This window comes from Gossypium hirsutum, chromosome A05 (assembly GCF_007990345.1).
Source record: "Gossypium hirsutum isolate 1008001.06 chromosome A05, Gossypium_hirsutum_v2.1, whole genome shotgun sequence".
NCBI classification, from domain to species: Eukaryota; Viridiplantae; Streptophyta; class Magnoliopsida; order Malvales; family Malvaceae; genus Gossypium; species Gossypium hirsutum.
In genome coordinates, this window is record NC_053428.1 from 62942015 (window position 1) to 62951308 (window position 9294).

General features: G+C 34.3%; 1 pseudogene; it reads left to right on the plus strand.

The window, feature by feature from the left end:
* Positions 1–1322: 1322 nt before the first annotated feature.
* Positions 1323–1386, plus strand: LOC121229909 (uncharacterized; annotated as a pseudogene).
* The last annotated feature ends 7908 nt before the right edge of the window (positions 1387–9294 follow it).

Consider the following 9294-nt stretch of genomic DNA (forward strand, 5'->3'; position numbering starts at 1 on the left):
TCCACTCCAAAATAGCTTCAATTTTTTGAGGATCAACCCTAATCCCCTTAGTAGATACCTCATAACCCAGAAAAGTTACCTTTCGAAGCCATAAGTCACACTTGTTGAATTTAGCGTACTATTGTTTCTCCCTCAGAATTTGCAGAACCACTCGAAGGTGTGCATCATGCTTATCTTTAGTTCTTGAATACACCAGAATGTCATCTATAAACACCATTATGAACCGATCCTGTAACACCCTAACCCATGTTCGTCGCCGGAATGGGTTACGAGGCATTATCGACAGAACACAAATTCAGAATAGACATTTACTACATTTCTTGCCTCATAAATTAAACTAATCAAAACACTTATCTTAGATGCACTTTTGAACTTAAAACTACTATATTTTTGTCATTGGCATGTTTACAATTTATTCATAAATCATTACACAACATATACCAGACATATAGCATTTATTTTTCATAAGTTGAATATCAAACATAACATAACTTAAGTATCACTCACTTATACGGAATTAGTTGCATTTAAACTATCATAATTTAAAACTAAACATACTTCTTTCCTAATCACAAAATCATAATTTAAAACTAAACATCCTTCTTTCCTAATCACAAAACCATGCACATAATACTTTGTTATATTAAGCCATTTTAAACACAAATAACAACTAAAAGTACACATAATTCATATGCTAATTTTATATGTTTTAATTCATGCCAAAATTCCATTTATACAATCAATCTAAATTAGTTCATATTCAGTCATTCTATATAACATTCAATACAAAATATATTTATATAAATATGCTATAAATCAAATTTCATGATTATCATTATAGTTCCAATGCCTTAACCATATATACATATACACTTACATTATTGTTTCTAAATCAAACTACCCATGTAAGCATGCCATTCCAAATCGATACAGAAACCACAATTTTTAATCCAATTTTCATAGCCTAACATAGATTACATATGTCCAATACCACAAATCCAACATTAACATATAATTAAACACTTGAAGGCAAGATTGAAACACCATAGCCAAATTATAATAACTTTAAACCATCATATATATATTTCATTTAATAACTGAATACATAAATACCTTACTACTAATATTCCTAGCCAATTCATGTCACAAATTATGCATCTCAATAATAAGTCATTATCTATTCATAACCTAAATATATTCATCAACCAAATATAACTAATTTATCAAATGAATAAACATGAGCTTTACATAACATTACTTAAAACCTTTAGCATATTCCAAATTCATCACACACTTATTGCATGGCCGAATTATCTGTGTTCGGAAGATTAGCATGGCCCTTGCGCAAGGATGAAACGCACAAATCAAGAAATGAATGGTTTTATGAGATGTGTATCTAATTCAAGTATGTTTGAAATGTATATTATGTTTGAGAATAAAAGGTACGTATATGTACAAGTGATGATATGTGATACAAGTATGAAAAAAATGCTATATGTGTAATTGAATTGAGAATATGTGAAATGAATATGAACTATGTGATTAGAGAAGTGAATGAACCAGCAAATGAAGACAATATTAAAAGAGATATTGGATAGTTCTAGAGATTATTCAGATTGTGCAAAATCACTGTTACAGAAGAAGCTAACTTGGATTAAATGACCTATTCAAGTATGATATCTAAAGAAAGGTATTAGTTGAAAGTTCTTTTGAATTGATTTCTGCTATTGATGAGATAATATGAACATAATGATGATAGAATTAGTCAGTTGAATAATGGTTGAATTATACTGATGGCTAAGTGTAGTGCATATACTTGTGTAGTTACTATGACTTCTTCTGGACATTGTATGTGTACATTTATCCTCAGAAGTATATGTGATTGTTTAATTTCAGAAGAAATTCTTATTGTATGAGAATACTAACTAAATATGCTAATAGAGGAAAGTATGGATTAGTCTATTTGAGTTATGTTTGGGATCGTTATGTCTATCTCTGGTATTTATTCTATTGTGTGGACAAGAAAGTTGACGTAAACTCTGTATGATGCTAATACTTTGTTTCTACTAGCTATTGTTCTGTTGAAAATATGTGAAGATTATATTGCTTCTGTTACTGTGGATTTCAGTATTTACGGGTAATATTGTTCGTTTTGGACATTTTCTGGAATTTCATCGGGTTGATATCATTCTATACGGGTTGTAATTTTCTGATATTCTGTGTAGCTTCAAATGTTGAAAATTTTGTTATCCTGGTTTTCTTATGATTCTATGTGATTATCTATAAGAGATGTCTATTTGAAGGAAATATTATATCTATTATAATTATAATTTCTGTTCTGAAATTTGGGAGTACTGTAGTATCGTTATCAGAGTTATAAAAGTTGTGTTTCTGCATTGATTGCTGTTCAAATCATATTTGATTTTCCTATAGGTTCATATGCTTCGTTAACAACTGGGATATTATCTATTCTTACGGGTAAGACGACAATCTTATTATCACATTATGATTTCTATTTAATGATTGTGGCATCTGTATAATGATATGTCTGGGTTATTCTTTCTAATGAGAAGAAAGAATTTCTTCAAAAAGACTGGTTCTATCATTTAATCTGATCTAAAATTATTTGATTGAAAATTTAACTAGGTTATATGAGTTTGAATCCATCCACCAGATCAGAAATAAACTTTGAATGTACATGTGTGAATTGGGGAATAAAACTGGAGGAAGAATTCGTATTCTTGAAGACTTGATATAGATTTGTGAGGCTCATAAAGTTGATAATAAATTGTTAGCAAAGCTGGGCCAATGTGATTTGAATGTTGATTCAGAGTTTTGAGTTGATGCTGAGGATTGTCTGAGGTTCAGAAACCAAATATGTGTTCCGAGAAATCCAAAGTTAATTCAGATTATTTTGACCGAAGCTCACAGCATTCGATTATCTGTTCACCCAGTTAGTACGAAGATGTATAACTATCTGAAACAACTTTACTAGTGGCATGGTATGAAACAAGATATTTCTGACTTTGTTTCGAAATGTTTAGTTTGTCAACAAGTAAAAGTCGAGCATCAGGTACCTTTTGGGCTGTTTCAGCCGATCATGATACCTGAGTGGAAATGGGACAAAGTCACAATGGATTTTGTCTCTAGTTTACCATTGGCACCGAGCAAGAAAGATGCAATCTGGGTTATTGTGGATAGATTGACTAAATCCGTTCATTTTGTTCCAGTTCGTACAGATTATTCGCTTGACAAGTTTGCTGAGTTATATGTTTCTCGGATTGTGAGATTACACGGAGTGCCTATTTCTATTATTTCAAATAGAGATCTGAGGTTTACATCATGGTTTTGGAAGAAACTACAAGATGCATGTAATAGTCCGATTTTGACCTTAGTAGGAATAGTGGTTTCTAGACCACGTCTCCAAGTTAGAAAAATAGTTAAATATTATTTTTCGTGATTATGATGTGTGAATTAGCATATTAAAGAAATGTGTGGACTTGTATGAGTGCTATAAATATTCGGCCAAGCATGAGTATAGGCAAATTATGTGTATTTTTGTGATTTTATGAATTAGGGACTAAAGTGTCAAAATGTGAAAATGTGAGGGTTGTTTGCAAATTGCCCTAAATACGTGTTTATGGATTGTTTTGAATGAATAGATCAAGAATTAAAGAAAATAGAGTTAGATCAGGAAAAGTCGAAAGTTGTCAAGTAACCAATTTCATTCATCCGAATTCGTACGAGGTAAGTCGATGTACAAATAAGCTTGCTTAAATTGAGTTATTATTATTCAATTGATATTGAATTGTGATGAATGAATGTTCAAGCTAAATATATGCTATTCGAGAAAGTATCGACAAAGTTCAAACGTCTGAAAAGCCCCGTACGAACCTTAGGAATAGTTAGGATATATATGTCATGACATAGGATCCATTATCTGATTTCCTGTAAAACCACGTCTGGGACGTTGGCATCGACTTCTGTTTTACATGTAAGACCATGTCTGGAACATTGGCATCATATTTGACTTCATGTAAGACCCTGTTTGGGACAGTGGCATCTATGTTTGATTACATATAAGACCACATCTGGGATGTTGGCATTGTATATGTTCTCTAATCTATCCGCGTATCCTTATGTTTCCAAACGGTTCAAACAGGCATTCCGAGAAAATGAATAACTTTGTGAAATCATATTGGATTCAAGTATGTTAACTTTGTATAGCTTATTTGTGAATGAAAGGTAAGTATTTGAATATGAGATTTGTGTAAGCATTGGAATTCAAAGTATAAATGATTTAATGATACTTATTTGCTTTGAATGATATGTTTATTTGTATATGGCTTACTAAGCTTTTGAAAGCTTACTTTGTGTGTGTGTTTACATTGTTTTATTGATATCAAAGCTACTGTGAGCTCGGGGATAATCGAGGATTGTCACCACACTATTGAATCTTATTTTGGTACCCTTTTAAAATGTATATATTAAATTATGGCATGTATAGGCTAGAAGTACTTTGGATAGGATTTGTAATGTTTATATTTAGATATGCGATATGGCTTGATATGGTTGTGTTTATGTTTTGATTTTGGTATATGAAATGTGGTGCAAAATGATCTATTTGATATGTCATGAATGGCTAAGAGAAATGGTAAGTTTGGCAAGTTTTTGTATGAGATTTGGTCATGAGTTTAGACATTATGAAGCTATATGTTTTGATATGATTTGATCTTATGTTTTGGTACAATTGAGTTGAGTTTATAAGCATGTAAATGGTTGATAATGTTATGGCATGAATGTTGAACTGTTTGGTTTAGAAATTGGCTGAAATTGTTGTGTAAATATGCTTGGTTTGGTGCTTATAGGTTTGACCCAATTGGGGTGGCAAGTTGGCTATTCAAATGGCCTATTTTTGTCCACACGGGCAGAGACACGAACGTGTGTCTCAACCGTGTACGAGATACGGCTATGTTGCATGATCGTGTGTCCCCTTAGGTACCCTACAATTGCAAGTCAAGCTCAAGCACGGTCAAGGCACACAGGCATGTGGCTAGCCATGTGGCCCAAGTCAAATTCGACCACGGCCAAGGCACAGGGGCGTGTCTTGTGGCCGTGTGAGCAAGTCAGTATGTACGCCTTGTTTCGACATGACCTAGACAAACGGGCGTGTCAATATTGTGTAAGGCACATGACCTGTTTACATGGGCGTGTGACCTGTACTTCTTTAAAAATGTTAAATTTTTGAAAAAAAATTTGTATGTGTTTGGTTTAGTTCGGACTACTTTTTGATGTATTTTTAAGGTCTCGATGACCTATATAAGGGACTTTATATTGATATTTGATCTCTAATGCTTTGATGATTGTGAAATGTATGTTAATTGCTCCGATTCGTCTCGTAATGCCTTTAACCCTAGTCCGGCGACGGATACGGGTTAGGGGTGTTACATTTGATTGGTATCAGAGCTACAGTTTAGTCGGTTCTAGGACTACCATAGAATATGTGAGTCTAGCTATGCATGCCATATTTTTATGAACTTCGATAGTGTGATGATGTCAAAAGCAATGTGCCTACTCCTGCACAAGGGACAACACCATCTGTTTCTAGACCGGCTATGAGTAGCCGTGATGGTTAGGCTAGACAAGCCTTCTATCAAATGATGAACGATTGGTTTAGCCAATATATTAGAACCAATCCGGTTATTCAACAACCTCCACCCAAGGTTAATTTGCCACAAGCTCCTGTTATGCCATTAGTGAATCTGGTTTAGATAAGTAAGCCTCCGGTAGATAAGATTAGAAAGTATGGGGCTGAAAAGTTCCGAGCTACAATGAATGATAATGCTGAAAAGGTCGAGTTCCGGTTAGAGAACACAATTAAAGTGTTTGATGAATTGTCTTTGAATCTTGAGGAATGTATAAAATGTGTCGTTTCACTTCTGAGAGATACGACGTACCATTGGTGGAAGACTTTGGCATCTGTGGTTTCGAGTGAATGGGTTAGTGGGGATATCTTTCAAGCTAAATTTTGGAAGAAATATATCAGTCAAAGATTCATCGATATGAAACGTAAAGAGTTTCTTGAACTTAAACAAGGTCGTATGTCTGTCACAGAATACAAGCGGGAAATTGTAAGACTGAGTCAGTATGCACATGAATGTGTATCTATGAAAGCAATAATGTGAAAAAGATTCAAGGATGGCTTAGATGAAGGTATTTGTCAGTTAGTCGGGATTTTGGAAATTAAAGAATTTATGGTGCTTGTTGAACGATCATGTAAATTTAAAGATCTCAGGAAAGAGAAAAGAAAAATATGATTTTGAAGCTAAAGAGGTACGAAAGAGATGATCGGGCAAATCATTTCAGTCTGTATCAAAGAAATTCAGAGATAATAATAGTCGTGCTAAGACTAATGTGGGGCATTCGAATAGAGATCGTGCTAGATCGCAGTCAAACTTCAAAGTTCCAGCTACATCTGTTGCCAGTGTCAGAAATACTAAATCTGATCGCCTTGAGTGCAAGCATTGTAGCAAAAGACATCTCAGGAATTGTAAACTGTATGATTGGGCTTGTTTCAAATGTGGATCGTTAGACCATTTTATCCGTGATTGCCTTAAATCTGTCGAGCAAGAAAGTGTGTAAAATTTGAGATCAAGTGGCAATGCTTCTTGTGGTAGACCACCTAGAAATATAGGAAATGTAAGTGGCAGTCAGAGAGGGACAAAAGATACAGTTGTTAGATCTAAGACTCGTGCACCTGCCAGAGCCTATGCTATCCGAGCTCGTGAAGAAGTTTCGTCGCCAGATGTGATTATGGGTACATTTACTCTTTATGATAATTCTATGATTGCTTTGATAGATCCTGGATTGACACATTCGTATATAAGCATGGATTTATGAACAATAAGACTTTGACTGTAGAGTCTATTGAATTTGTAGTTAGAGTTTCGAACCCCTTAGGCAGATGTGTTTTGGTTGATAAAGTCTGCAAGAATTGTCCTTAATGTTTCGAGACACTTGTTTTCTGGCTGATCTGATGTTGTTACCTTTTGATGAGTTTGATATAATTCTGGGTATGGATTGGTTAACTTTGCATGATGCTGTTGTGAACTGCAAATGAAAAACTATTAATTTGAGATGCAAGAGTGATGAAATAGTCTGAATTAAATCTAGTTATTTGAATGGATTGCCTGTTGTAATAACTTCGATGAAAGCTTTGAGTATTGTGAGAAAGGGTTGTAAAGCCTATTTTGCTTATGTGATTGATTCGACAGTGTCAGAAAAGAAAGTTGAATCTATGCCTGTTGTTTGTGATTTCCCTGATGTATTTCTTGAAGAACATCCGGGTTTACCTCTGATCCGAGAAGTTGGATTCGACATTGAAATGGTACCTAGAACTACTCTGATTTTGATAGCTCCATATAGAATGGCTCTGACCGAACTAAAAGAATGAAAGTTTAGTTGCAAGAATTAACCGATAGAGGGTTTGCTAGACCGAGTTTCTCATCTTGGGGTGCTCCAGTTCTATTTGTGAAAAAGAAAGATGGTACGTTGAGAATGTGTATCTATTATTGTCAGTTGAACAAAGTGACTATTAATAATAAATATCCTCTGCCCCCAATTGACGGTCAATTTGATCAATTGAAAGGAGCTTCTGTGTTTTCGAAGATAGATTTGAGATCAGGCTATTATCAGTTGCGAGTGAAAGATTCAAACATTCCAAAAACTACTTTCAAAACGAGGTAATGCCACTATAAATTCTTAGTTATGCCTTTTGGATTAACTAACGCACCTGCTATATTTATGGATTTGATGAACACAATTTTCAGACCGTATTTAGATCAATTTGTTGTTGCATTCATTGATGACATACTGATTGATTCACGAGATGAAACTGAACATGCCAAACATATGAGAATAGTGTTACAGACTCCGCGCGATAAACAGTTATATGCGAAGTCTTGCAAATGCAAATTTTGGTTGTGTGAAGTCAGTTTTCTGGGTCATATTGTATCAGCATCTGGTATTCAAGTTGATCCGAATAAGATTTTGGCTATTTCGGATTGGAAACCTCCGAGGAATGTCTCTTGAGTTCTTAGTTTTCTAGGACTTACCGATTATAATAGAAGGTTAGTAAAAGTCTTTTCTATGATTGCAACTTTGTTAACGTAGCTACTTTAGAAAGACGTGAAGTTTGAATGGTCTGAAAGTGTCAGAATAACTTTGATCAGTTGAAAACTTTGTTGACTGAAGCTCCGGTGTTGGTACAACCCGAATCAGGTAAAGAATTTGTGATTTACAATGATGCTTCGAGACAATTGAAGCCGCACAAAAAGAATTATCTGACACATGATCTTGAGTCAGCTGCGATTGTATTTGCTCTAAAGATTTGGCGTCACTACTTGTTCGGTGAAAAATGTCATGTATATTCTAATCATAAGAGTTTGAAATATCTGATGACTTAGAAAGATCTGAATCTGGGACAAAAAAGATGTTTCGAACTGCTAAAAGACTACGAACTTGTGATTGATTATCATCCGGTAAAAGCAAATGTTGTTGCTGATGCCTTGAGTCTAAAATAATTGTTTGCTTTGCATGCGATGAATGCTCATTTGGTTTTGTCTGATGATGGTTCAGTTTTAACGGAATTGAAAGCAAGACCTTTGTTCTTACAACAGATTATCGAAGCTCAAAAGATTGATAATGAGATTTTAGCTAAACGAGATCAATGTGATTTAGAGTCTGATTCAGAATTCAGGGTAGATGAAGATGATTGTTTAAGATTTCGAGATCGAATTTGTGTTGAAAGAAATCCAGAGTTAATTTAGATGATTTTGAGTGAAGCTCATAATAGTTGATTATTTGTACATCCGGGGAGTACAAAAATGTATAATGATCTGAAATAGTATTATTGCTGGTCCGAAATGAAAAGAGACATTTCTGACTTTGTTTATAAATGTTTGATCTATCAGCAAGTTAAAGTTGAACATCAGGTGCCATCTGGTTTGTTACAACCTATTATGGTTTCGGAGTGGAAATGGGATCGAGTAACAATGGAATTTGTTTCGGGTTTGCCCCTATCTCTGAGAAAGAAAGATGCTATTTGGGTTGTAGTAGATCGATTGACAAAATCAGCTCATTTTATTCCTCTTCGATCTGATTACTCACTATATAAGTTGGCTAAGTTATACATTTCAGATATTGTGAGACTGCATGGTTTGCCATTGTCTATAGTATCAGACAGAGATCTGAGATTCACATCACGATACTGGAAGAAATTTCATGATGCTCTGG